The following is a 13,834-nucleotide window of genomic DNA, read 5'->3' on the forward strand; positions in this document are numbered from 1 at the left end:
CAACTTGCTCTTCAACTTTTTACTGCAATTATAAAAGTTTGAAAATGTTTACTACAAGTTTGTAGATTGCTTTTGTAAATGTAATTGCAAAATGCATGTCTGTGTATTAGCTTTAATCTAATTTTGGATTAAAACATTAATGCAGCTAGTTGTTTAAAAACAGACCAAATAAAAATCTAATTTATCATTTATTTATGCTTTTGACAAACACATCCCTAAACATTGCAGTTAACAGCAGCGTCATTCAAAATGTACATTAGGACTGCATTTACTGGAAAAAATGCAGCCTAACCTTAACATTAGTGTCCTTCTTTGACGTTAACATTTAACTATAAACATTGACGCTAAAATAGCATTCAAAATGCGGATTCAAAAACACTAGGGAAATGCCGCACTTTACAGCGCTGTGTCAAAACAGCGTTTCCCAAAATGAAAATATTCCCTTATCATGATATTCTTACAACACTCAAAAAGAAATAAGAATTTCTCCTGAATCTGAACTTCGGTTAGAGCAACGACGTGACGTCACTGTACGTCACTCAGTAAACTTAAAATTAATTTAAATAGAAGAGTTTACTCAACTGTTAAGCCACACAAAAATAAAACTGAATTCCACTTAAAAAAAACTAAAACATTATAAGTTAACAGACTTTAATTGCAGTGTTCTTAATCTTTCTAAGTTATTAGTACTGTTCAGGTTTACAGTGCAGCTATATGTTGAGCTGCATATGACTTAAGATGGTCTACATCAGGGGTTGGCAACCCTTTCGGCATGATGTGCCACTTTTAATTTTTCTGGTTACCCACTGTGCCGCTGATCTGATCTAAAAATCTGAATATTTTATCTTAAATTGTTTTTTTTTTCTTTACTTTTCAAAAGATTCTTGAATAACAGATATACAGTGTGACTGTACTGAACACCACTGTATGTGTTTTTGTGACAAGGCCAATGCATTAAAACCGTTCAATTTAATCACTATTCTATATTAATGCGTTGCTTTAACTGATGTGCTTTAATTGATGTGGGAAGATTTGCATAACGCTGCCCAGATGTTCACGCAAAGAAAGAAGGTGTACCTTTTATTCTTGTTGTAGTATTGTTGTTGCCGCCGCCGCGCCATGTCGTATAGATGCTGTGTGTTTCAATGTGAAAGCGAGAACTACTTTGTTTGGCCTTCCAAAAGAGGACGATATTTTCGCTTTGTCATGCCTGGAGCTGATCCATGCTGGTTGCTGAGGAAATACATCCACTTTGCACTGTGTTTCACCAGTTTCTCCTTTGTAGGATCCGCTGGCCACGCCATTTTCAAGCCGCCCGGCTCTGCTTACTCAAGCCAGCCTCTGCTCACTCTAGGCCGTGGCTCACTCTAGGCCTCCGGCCTCCACTCATTCAAGGCTACGGGTGTGATGCTGTTTCGTTGAGAAAGCGAAACTACTTTTGTTTGGCCTTCCAAAAGAGGACACAACTAGAAATCATGTTTATATAACGTTTATAATGGGTTTTATGTTTATGTCTTGTCGCTCCGGCTGGACAGGGCATCACAATATGTTAAGGGGCGTAACATTTCCATCACATGCTTGAGGTATTCGGCCAATCACAATGCACTGGATAACTGGCCAATCAGAGCACACTTCGATTTTTAGATCGATGAGCTTTGTAAAAATCTACGCGTATTAGAAGGCGGGGCATAGAGGAGAAACAATAATGTACAGTATGTGGAAAATAAAGTGTTTTTTGAATCTTAAACCACATAAACACATTTCATTACACCAAATACACAATGTTCTTTTTAGCAGCATCATATGACCCCTTTAATAGTATTTATAGTTCCTAGCAGGCTGTGTGACTATGAGAAGTTATTACCTCAAAATGTACGTCAGTATGCAGTTTTCCCTATTGCTCGCGTGCCAGCGATTATCCCTCTGCGTGCCACTGTTGCCGACCCCTGGTCTACATTAAAAATGCTGTCAACCACAACTAATGTCACAGTCTTTAGAAGTTGATTTTTTTCTCCATCTTTCTAAAAAGCCTTTAGTGTAAAAATGCACTGATCTGTGGCTCTTCATTTGATGTGGTGCATGTGCTTAGACATCTATAGAGCGCACGACATTGTGTCATTCAGTTCCTCAGACAGTGGTGGCTCTATCAGATCTTTTCCATGCATGTGGAGAATTAAGTTTCTCAAACAAATGCTTGTCTGTCATGACATGCAAGATCAAAGACATTGAAGCACTTATAGTAAAGGACTCTCTGCTGTGGTACTCTGATGGTACAGTATCATATGTCGATTTGTCCATTGTAGGCACTTTGAAATACTAAAAGGTCTACACACTACGAGGATGGAGAAAAGACATCAAAAAAGCAAATGTGACATAAAACCCACAGCTTTACCAAGAAAAGTCAAATGTATTGGACGTTCTTTAGTGCCTAATTACAATTCAGAGTCATCTTAATACAATGAGAAAATTGCATGTTTAAGTACATCACATGCCAAAACCTGCATGATACGATCAAAACAAAATGATTAAACTTCATACAAAATTATTCATGACCACTAGTGAATGTAGATGTAATAAACTAAGAATATAAATGTCTGGTTTTTTTAGGGGGTGTTCTGATTGATCGGCTACCGAATTTTGATCGGCGGCCTCAATAAAGGCCGATCTCATAAACCAATCTCAAGCTAACGTGAGAGGATTGGCATGACATGCACTGTCTCAATCTCTGTCCGGCGCAGGTGAAATAATTAGAATGCTGCAGGTGAGGGACACTTCATATTTCTTTATTAATAACAACTTGGGGAGCTGTTCTAATTATATTGGGAGAAGCAACACATGAAACATTGTGCCTCTTCAGAGAAGTATTTGAGTGGTTTTTGGAAAAACATTCTGTGTGCAGAAATAGCTGCTTTTCTCAGAGACATAATTCAATGAAATTTGTATTCCTCGTGATGGGCGGCTTTCTCTTTGGTGCTGTTTCTTGTTTTATGCTCTTCATGCCCAGAGCTGATAGCTTGATGAGCATGTCAGGGAATCTCCGAGTAGCTGGCGAGCTTTAAACAAGACCCAAACATTACCCCAATCCCTAAAAAGACACCTCAAAATCCACTCGTCTTACTAAACTTCACTTAAATTAAATTTTTTTTTTTTTTTTTTTTTTTTTAGTAAATAAAGTAAATAATTTAAGTTGGATCATTTAAAACAAATAAGGTTTCAACAGAATTCAAGTGTCAACTATATCTCAAATGAAATAAACACTATTAAAATGTCAAAATGTCAAAACATGTGAGTGATTTACTTGCATTGTAGAGATTTGTTTTTACACTTACATTACTATATTGCCTTAAACACACCTGACCAACTTCAATAATAATCGAAGCTACGTAAAAAAAAAAAAAAAAAAAATATATATATATATCTATATCTATGTGCACTTTAAGTTGCCAGATTAGATGTTCATCCATTGATTTGTCAGCATTAGAATGCACAGTAGACTGAGCATTTGAGAGTGAGGAAGTGTGTAAATGCAGAGAAAGCTGTTGTGGTCTGGCTGGGTGTGTAGAAAGTGCCAGTAATGTTTTGATGTTCTTTGGGCTGGCTGGATGGATGGAGTGAATAATTGATGAGGTCAGGGAGGAGGAAAAGAGAACCAGAGAAGCTGATGCATTCACTTTCATGTCTCTCTCTGTGGCCATATTTCTCTCTTTTCTTCCACCACACCCTGTCATTCAGGAACTTGAGCTTGAACTTAAAAATACCCTGAATATTGTATAGTGTTATTTACAAAAATATATAGTTCAGTCATGAAACTCTAGATGGCGCAGGCTGATAGGCTGTTAATGTAACTGATGATATTCAGAGAGTTAAACGACTTGGCACAAGCTGATTGTTTCATGCTGCATATGCAATGAGCTTCCTGCCTTGCATTTATATTGCTGGCTAGCATTCACTTAAGATTCCTGCAGCATTCTTTCAGAGTTCTCTGAAACCCTCCACCTTCCCCAGCTCCACCTGTATAGATCTGCTAGGGGTTATTTGATATGCTTCTTGTGCAGCAGCAGTATGTCTTAAACACTCACGGCACCACATAGCCATATGCATTGGCAGTAGCAAGTTCCTGTACTTGCTTGCAGCAGCAGCAATAATCTACAACTACAGCAATAACCAACAGCAGCAGCAATTCAGCAGCAGCGTAGCAGATCTGTTCCTCCAAGACCAAATACATTAACACTGTCATATCCATCACTATGCTAAAATCTTTCGAGAGTTGTCATGATTGAACTTTCTACAAACCCGATTCCAAATAAAGTTGGGACACTGTACAAATTGTGAATAAAAACAGAATGCAATGATGTGGAATTTTCAAATTTCAATATTTTATTCAAATACAACATAGATGACATATCAAATGTTTAAACTGAGAAAATGTATCATTTTAAGGGACAAATAAGTTGTTTTAAATTTCATGGCATCAACACATCTCAAAAAAGTTGGGAGAAGGCCATTTTTACCACTGTGGTGGCATCCCCTCTTCTTTTTATAACAGTCTGCAAACGTCTGGGGACTGAGGAGACAAGTTGCTCAAGTTTAGGAATAGGAATGTTGTCCCATTCTTGTGTAATACAGGCTTCTAGTTGCTCAACTGTCTTAGGTCTTCTTTGTCGCATCTTCCTCTTTATGATGCACGAAATGTTTTCTCTGGGTGAAAGATCTGGACTGCAGGCTGGCCATTTCAGTACCTGAATCCTTCTTCTACGCAGCCATGATGTTGTAATTGATGCAGTATGTGGTCTGGCATTGTCATGTTGGAAAATTCAAGGTCTTCCCTGAAAGAGACAACGTCTGGATGGGAGCATATGTTGTTCTAGAACTTGGATACACCTTTCAGCATTGATGGTTTTCTTTCCAGATGTGTAAGCTGCCCATGCCACACGCACTCATGCAACCCAATACCATCAGAGATGCAGGCTTCTGAACTGAGCGCTGATAACAACTTGGATTGTCCTTGTCCTCTTTAGTCCGGATGACATGGCGTCCCAGATTTCCAAAAAGAACTTCAAATTTTGATTCGTCTGACCACAGAACAGTTTTCCACTTTGCCACAGTCAATTTTAAATGAGCCTTGGCCCTGAGAAAACGCCTGCGCTTCTGGATCATGTTTAGATATGGCTTCTTTTTTGACCTATAGAGTTTTTGGCGGCAACAGCGAATGGCACGGTGGATTGAGTTCACCGACAAAGTTTTCTGGAAGTATTCTGAGCCCATGTTGTGATTTCCATTACAGTAGCATTCCTGTATGTGATGCAGTGCCGTCTAAGGGCCCGAAGATCACGGGCATCCAGTACGGTTTTCCAGCCCTTGACCCTTACGCACAGAGATTGGTTCCAGATTCTCTGAATCTTTGGATGATATTATGCGCTGTAGATGATGATAACTTCAAACTCTTTGCAATTTTTCTCTGAGAAACTCCTTTCTGATATTGCTCCACTATTTTCCGCCGCAGCATTGGGGGAATTGGTGATCCTCTGCCCATCTTGACTTCTGAGAGACACTGCCACTCGAGAGGCTCTTTTTATACCCAATCATATTGCCAATTGACCTAATAAGTTGCAAATTGGTTCTCCAGCTGTTCCTTATATGTACATTTAACTTTTCCGGCCTCTTATTGCTACCGGTCACAACTTTTTTGGAATGTGTAGCTCTCATGAAATCCAAAATGAGCCAATATTTAGGCATGACATTTCAAAATATCTCACTTTCAACATTTGATATGTTATCTATATTCTATTGTGAATAAAATATAAGTTTATGAGATATGTAAATTATTCCATTCCTTTTTTACTCACAATTTGTATAGTGTCCCAACTTTTTTGGAATCGGGTTTGTATTATGAATGTTATAACATGTTTTTATATTCTGGTTTTCTTACCAGCTGTTGTTCCACTGCAGTTTGCTCCATGTAGCGAGTTTGATTGAAAGGTGATCTGACCAATCATAACACAGAATCTGCCATTTTGTCCAACAAACAAATCTGACAGGAGAGTGGATTAACGTCGGTGGACTTGAACTTGAAAAATGGTGTGTATTGACATCTTTCGCAGTTGAAACAAGATGCCTCCTGATGTTCACTTATGTTTATTTTGTGTTATAACTAGTCAAGTGGAAGAGATGAACAGTTCACATGCCCCTTCGCTACAGAGATCTGTCACAAAAAACAGTATTTATTGTTTGAATTTCTTACGAAATGACAAAATTTGAAAGTTGAGACTTTGTTTCATACCGAAAGCCCCCTGCTCTGTCTTGTCTGTCAGTGCTTTTCCGTTTCCTCTTTGCTCCGCAATGTATTTTTCACTGCATGAGAACATGATTTGTGGCATGATAGCCAACGGACGGCTTGTCAGACATAGCAACAGTAACAAAGGTGGGCGGGCCTCTGCGAACGGGTCAGTTAAGAAAGCATTCATCTATCCATTCATTCCATTCTTCATTCATCTCGCATTAAACTATACATGAAACTGTCCATCCTTTCTTCTGTCTGTCTGTCTGCCCTTCCATCTTTACAGCCATCCATCTGTCCATATGTTCATCCATCCTTCTCTACATGTCTATCCATTCTGTTCAGAGTAATTAAGCATCTGATTATACAAATGCAGATAAGTCTGCTGGAGCAGAGTTTTCTGGAAAGTGAGCTGGTGAATCTCTTTGTATCTTTGAATCTCTAATACAAACTACATAAAAAAAGCCTTTGTTTTGTCCAGATTTTGTTCAAACATCTGACATCTTACCCATTCATTCTGTTTTGGAGTATATTATGGCCTTGATCTCTTCTTTGTTCCACTGCTGTCAGTGTTTTGGTTTGGTAACCAAACACACTTTTATTTCGACCATTTGAATTTATTACATAGTCTAATAAACACTATTCCTATTTTTGTAATAATAAAAATAGAAAAAATTGTCTGTTGTTACATGCTATTTAAAGGAATATTCTAATTATTCATAGACCTCTAATCTGAATTTGGGAAAAAAGTAATTGCCTACAAATCCAATATGTATCCATACATTTGACAGCTGTCAAGGAGTAGGCATTTCAACCTATTGTCTAGTACTGTAAGTGATTGTGACAAACCCTAGATGTTTGCTGTTTTAAGCACTATTCAGATGGGATTATCTAAATGATGTTTTAGTTACGGTTCTTAACTTGTTGTTTTATGAACTGACTGGAACAGAATTGAGATTGCTGTAGTCATTAATAGAGTGAGTGTTACAGAAGGTCATGCGCTCTGAATGTGTGCATTACGAAAAAAAAAATGCATATAATTAGAGAATAATTACCTGTTGCAGCTTTGCCGGTGGCTGTTCTCAGCAGTCCATGATCAGAATTTGTGGTTTATCTTACATCTGAAGGGAGGAAAATTCCAAAACTGTTTGTATACCTTGCTGTAATTAACTACAGCAGTCACAGGGAAAAACACATCTCTCTCACACCTACTTTCTCATGAACACTGTCAACTGCCAAAAGAACGACACTATATTCCAAGGACAAGGGCAGTATTTTTACATTAAGCATTTTCTCCCACTTTAAACCCCATTATAAGAAAACACCATAGCATTGTGTAGAGTGCTAAGCAAATGGCCTTGGAAGATGCTATATTTTTGGCACCTTATTGATCATAAATGCTGTTTGCATACCAGAGTCTACAATATAAATGCTAATTATTTTTTTTTTCCTTTTTGCATTTGTTGTCATAGAACTCTATTAAAAATACAGTTATGAAGGTGGCTTACTGAAAACAACACATTTCTCTCACACTTTATTTGTAATAAGCAATATCTGTTGCCAGTAATCCATTCCACAATTCATCATAATAGAGACAGACAATATATCTATTTTAAGCCTCAATATTAAAACAAAAACAAACAAACAAACAAACAAAAAAAAAACGTTTTGTGACCCTGGACCACAAAACCAGTCTTAAGTCGCTGGGGTATATTTGTAGATAGATATAGCCAAAAGAACATTGTATGGGTCAAAATTATCGATTTTTCTTTTATGCCAAAAATCGTTAGGATATTAAGTAAAGATCATGTTCAATTACGATATTTTGTAAATTTTCTACCGTAAATATATCAAAACTTAATTTTTGTTTAGTAATATGCATTGTTAAGAATTCATTTGGACAAGTTCAAAGGTGATTTTCTTAGTATTTATTTTTATTTATTTTTTTGCACCCTTAGATTCCAGATTTTCAAATAGTTGTATCTCGGCCAAATATTGTCCGATCCTAATAAACCATACATCAATGGAAAGCTTATTTATTCAGTTTCAGATTATGTATAAATCCCAATTTCGAAAAATTTACAATTAAGACTGGTTTTGTGGTCCAGGGTCACATATGGTTAAATTAGCTTTATTTTTTGATTATGACATCGTGCTTTTCTTGTAAATCATTTTTGACTTTAGATTTGAGAGAAATTCTGTATTTCCAAGGCTGTTACTTTAGTAGACTATTTTGTTTTTGTGGAGATAATTGGGATGCATTAGAATACTCAAGGGTGAAACCTCTCATTTCAAAGTAGCCTTTTTTTTTTTTTTTTGGAATAACAAATGCATTTTTTGTTCTATGCACTATTGACTTTAAACCACAGAAAAAGCTTATGTTTTTATTGACATTTGGACAATCGGAGACGAGTTGGATCAATGAAGTTAAGTGCTGATTCCTCTAACCAGTTTGTCGAGTCAAAATCTGTGCATATGACTTTGATAAATGCATGCTCAGTTGTTAACAAAACATTCATTTTGAATGACTTTTACATAACACATAGCTTGGACTTTCTTTTTATTACTGAACCCTGGTTAAGTGCTGCTGATTCGAGTCCTCTCGCTGAACTGTTACCTCCAGGATGTCATTTTTAAGTACTCAGAGGACTACTCACTGGGCAGAGGCTTGGCTGTTATTTTTAATAATATGATTAAGTGCAAGTTACAGTCTGTGGAAAGTTTTAAGAGTTTTGAAGTACAATTGATGAAGATTGATTTGTCATCTGCAATACTTTGTGCTTTGATATACAGGCCTCCTGGCTATAATAAGGATTTTCTCAATCAGTTTTATGAGTTTTTATCTGTGGTTGTTCCATCTGTGGACAGAATTCTGATTTTGAGTGATTTAAATATCCATGTCTGTTGTGCCTGTAAACATATGACCAAGGAATTTCTGAATTTGGTTGATTCTTTTAATTTATCACAGGGGGAATCTGGATCTATGCACCATCATGGACATATGCTTGATTTGGTGTTTTCTTTGGTTATAACATTAGAAAATATCTGTCAATGTTATCTCTGACCATTTGCCTATTAGGTTTAATCTGAGTTCTGCAACACATGGACTGTGTTATCAGCCACCTTCCTTTCAGTCTCGTGTTATTACTGCTTCTACACCTGGTGCCTTTTCAGCTGTTTTTAGTATTATTGAGTTATCTTATTTGATGAGTCTACAATGTTGCCTGTTGCAGGGCCTGGCAAATTATTAAATTCTTTTAAATTTGCCTGTCAAGAGATCTTGTATAAAGTCATAAAGTGAAGAAACAACCTTGGCTAAATGATGTGACTCGAAATCTTAGGTGGGTTAGTCTGCTCTCGGAGCGTAAAGTGGCTGAAAGATAAATTGCAAGTAACTTATGAAAATTTTGGAGAGTCTTTATCAAATTACCAAGATGCTGTTAAGACTGCCAGATTTTCATATTTTTCACAAATTATTTCTCAGAATGTAAATAACCCGAAGGTATTATTTGCAACTATAGATAAGGTACTAAGTCCGTTGATTAATGCCTTTCCTACTCCATCTAAGGATCTTGGTGAGAGTTTTTTAAAGTATTTCATTGGTAAAATTGATGAAATCCGGTCTAACATTTTGCCTTTAGGGAATCTTATGGGCAGCTGTGGCCTAATGGTTAGAGATTTGGATTTGTAACCAGAAGGTTGCAGGTTCGAGTCTCGGTGCTGGCAGGAATTGTAGGTGGTGGGGAGTGAATAAACAGCGCTCTCTTCCACCCTCAATACCCACGGCTGAAGTGCCCTTGAGCAAGGCACTGAACCCCCAGTTGCTCCCCGGGCGCTGGATATATCCCACTGCTCCTGGTGTGTTCACTTCTCACTGCTGTGTGTGTGCACTTGGATGGGGTTAAATGCAGAGCACCAATTCTCGAGTATGGGTTACCATACTTGACAAATTTCACGACTTTCACTTTTTTTTTTTTTTCATCTTACAGCGAATGTATGGATTTTTTCCTCACTGTTTGAGTAACTTTGAACAGGTTTCTTTAGCCCAGTTGAAGGTTATAGTACTGCATTTAAAATCAACTATCTCTTGTTATGATGTTCTCCCGACACAACTGTTTAAGGAAGTCACAGACACTATTGGCCCTAGTGTTTTAAGAATTATTAATAGTAGTTTATTTTTGGATGCGTGCCACTAGGTTTAAGCATGCAACTATTGAACCAGTTTAAAAAAGGCAAATCTGGATCAACAGGATTTTACAAATTTTAGGCCTACAGGTGCATCTCAATAAATTAGAATGTCGTGGAAAAGTTAATTTATTTCAGCAATTCAATGCAAACAGAGTGAAGTAGTTTAAGTCTTTGGTTCTTATAATTGTGATGATTTTGGCTCACATTTAACAAAAACCCACCAATTCTCATGTGGCGGGAGGAGCAAATGACAGACACAGTGGGTGTGGTTTTATTAACAAAACGATAACCAAAAGAGGGAATAAAAGTGTCCAAAGGGGAAGACCGAGGTTCCGGCAGCTCACGTCTCTGGCGGTGCGGGAGTCCCTATACGCACCCTTCCTGGACCCACGAGGACATCAGCGTGCATGCACGGGGAAGAGACCGGTCTCCCGAGGAGAGGCGCGCTTCGGCATTTAAACAGCGGCGGTGATGAAGCTCCATTTGCATCAGGTGTGCCTCATCACTTGCCGCCAGCCCTGGCTCTTCCAGCACCCCTCCTCTCTCACACACCCACTACTGTCGGGAGCCTGGTGAAGGGCAGCGATTAAAGGATGGGGTGACGATGATAATTAGGGGGGAGGCACCCGACTCGTCACATTCAACAAATTAGAATACTTCATAAGACCAATAAAAAAAAAAACATTTTTAGTGAATTGTTGGCCTTCTGGAAAGTATGTTCATTTACTGTACATACAATACTTGGTAGGGGCTTCTTTTGCTTTAATTACTGCCTCAATTCAGCGTGGCATGGAGGTGATCAGTTTGTGTCACTGCTGAGGTGGTATGGAAGCCCGGGTTTCTTTGACAGTGGCCTTCAGCTCATCTGCATTTTTTGGTCTCTTGTTTCTCATTTTCCTCTTGACAATACCCCATAGATTCAGGTCTGGTGAATTTGCTGGCCAGTCAAGTACACCAACACCATGGTCATTTATCCAACTTTTGGTGCTTTTGGCAGTGTGGGCAGGTGCCAAATCCTGCTGGAAAATGAAATCAGCATCTTCAAAAAGCTGGTCAGCAGAAAGAAGCATGAAGTGCTCCAAAATTTTTGGTAAACTGGTGCAGTGACTTTGGTTTTCAAAAAACACAATGGACCAACACCAGCAGATGACATTGCACCCCAAATCATCACAGACTGTGGAAACTTAACACTGGACTTCAAGCAGCTTGGTCTATGAGCTTCTCCACCCTTCCTCCAGACTCTAGGACCTTGGTTTCCAAATGAAATACAAAACCTGCTCTCATCTGAAAAGAGGACTTTGGGACCACTGGACAACAGTCCAGTTCTTCTTCTCCTTAGCCCAGGTAAGATGCCTCTGACATTGTCTGTGGTTCAGGAGTGGCTGAACAAGAGGAATACGACAACTGTAGCCAAATTCCTTTACAAATCAATGAAACGCATAAAAACACACCATAACTCAATACAAACACCATTCCTTGTGAAGTTCACTCAAATTCTTGAATCGATTTTGCTTGACAATTTTCATAAGGCTGCGGTTCTCTGGGTTGGTTGTGCATCTTTTTCTTCCACACTTTTTCCTTCCACTCAACTTTCTGTTAACATGCTTGGATACAGCGTTCAGTGAACAGACAGCTTCTTTGGCAATGAATGTCTGTGGCTTATCCTCCTTGTGAAGGGTGTCAGTGATTGTCTTCTGGACATCTGTCAGATCAGCAGTCTTCCCCATGATTGTTCAGGTGTTTTGAGTTGATTAGCTGATTGGCATGTCACCATATTCTAATGTGTTGAGATAGTGAATTGGTGGGTTTTTGTTAATTAAATGTGAGGCAAAATAATCAAATAATTAAAAGAACCAAAGACTTAAACTACTTCCGTCTGTGTGCACTGAATTTATTTAATACACGAGTTTCACAATTTGAGTTGAATTACTGAAATAAATGAACTTTTCCATGACATTTCATGACATTCAATTTATTGAGATGCACCTGTATTTCAAAATGATCTTTTATGAACAAGATATTGGAAGAAAGTTGTTCATAACCAACTTGTTGATTTTCTTACTAAGAATAATATAATGGATATCTTTCAGTCTGGATTTTGAACCAAGCACCGTACAAAATCAGAGGTGCTTAAGGTTTTAAATTATATATTTTTAAGTATTGACTCTGGGAAGGGTGTTGCCCTATTGATGTTAGACTTGAGCGCTGCTTTCGATACTATATAGATCATGCTGTTTTAATAGAATGTCTTTGAGATTACGTTTGAATTAATTGCGTTGCACTTAAGTGGTTTTCTTCTTGTTTGCAGGACAGGACTTATTCTGTTAAAATTGGAAATCATGTCTCTACATCTGCTACTTTCTCCTGTGGGGTCCCACAGGGATCTATTCTTGGTCCAACTCTGTTTTCTTTATATGTGCTGCCCCTGGGGTCAATTTTTAGGAAATACAATATTAATTATCATCTGTATGCTGATGATTTGAAAATTTGTTTTCCTTTAGAGCGTGACAGTAGTTTTTCTTTAACAAACTTTTGCACATGCTTGGCAGAGGTTAAGGTTTGGTTTGCAAATAATTTTCTTCAATTAAATGAAGATAAGACTGAGTTTATTATATTTTGTAACAAGCAGTTTCAGATAGGTATGGTCAGAAGCCAGGGACTATTGTCCAGTGATCTATGTGGTTATGTGAGGAACTTGGAAGTAATTATTGATTCCGAAATCCGTCTTGACCGACAAGTAAACAGTGTTGTGAAAACATCCTATTTTTCTGTTAAGGCAATTGTCCAAACTGAAATCTATTCTTTCGAACAAGGGTTTAGAGTCTTATACATGCTTTTATTTTGACGCGGTTGAACTATTATAATGGTTTATACTTAGGAATAAATGAATCTCTGGTTATGCATCTTCAGTAAATTCAGAATGCTGCAGCGAGACTTTTAACTAACACTAGAAAACGGGATCATATAACACCTGTGTTGGTATCTTTGCATTGGCTTCCTGTAAAATATCAAACACAATACAAGTTGTTGATGTTTGTGTATAAAGCTCTGCATGATCAGGCTCCTGAGTACATATGGGATATGTTGGTCCCTTACCAATCAAATAGACTATTGCAATCCTCTCAGAGCTTGCTTTTGACTGTCCCACGGTCTCGTTTAAGACGGAGTGTAGATCGTGCTTTTTTCTGTTGCGGCTCCAGCACTTTGGAATGCTCTGCCATTATCTGTAAAATCCTCAAGCATGGACATCTTTAAAAAGGACTTAAAGACTTGTTTTACCAGGCTTTTGGCATTTGATTAGTCAGGACAATTGTGAATAACGTCTTTTTGTTTTGTTCCTATGTTTTAATGTTTTATGTTTTTTGATCT

At 37.8% G+C, this 13,834-nt stretch overlaps 1 protein-coding gene across 5 annotated transcripts in view; it reads left to right on the forward strand.

Moving 5' to 3' along the window:
- The window catches only part of thrb (thyroid hormone receptor beta), a 122,403-nt gene that overhangs the window by 23,579 nt on the left and 84,990 nt on the right, over nucleotides 1–13,834 (forward strand). The window contains exon 2 of one of the 5 annotated variants that reach the window (XM_042776062.1): nucleotides 5,933–6,078. The exons of the other annotated variants lie outside the window; for them this stretch is intronic. The gene's annotated coding sequence lies outside the window, so the exon portion shown is untranslated. The remainder of the gene's footprint in view (nucleotides 1–5,932; nucleotides 6,079–13,834) is intronic. 5 annotated transcript variants of the gene reach the window in all.

This window comes from Cyprinus carpio, chromosome A19 (assembly GCF_018340385.1).
Source record: "Cyprinus carpio isolate SPL01 chromosome A19, ASM1834038v1, whole genome shotgun sequence".
Classification (NCBI taxonomy): domain Eukaryota; kingdom Metazoa; phylum Chordata; class Actinopteri; order Cypriniformes; family Cyprinidae; genus Cyprinus; species Cyprinus carpio.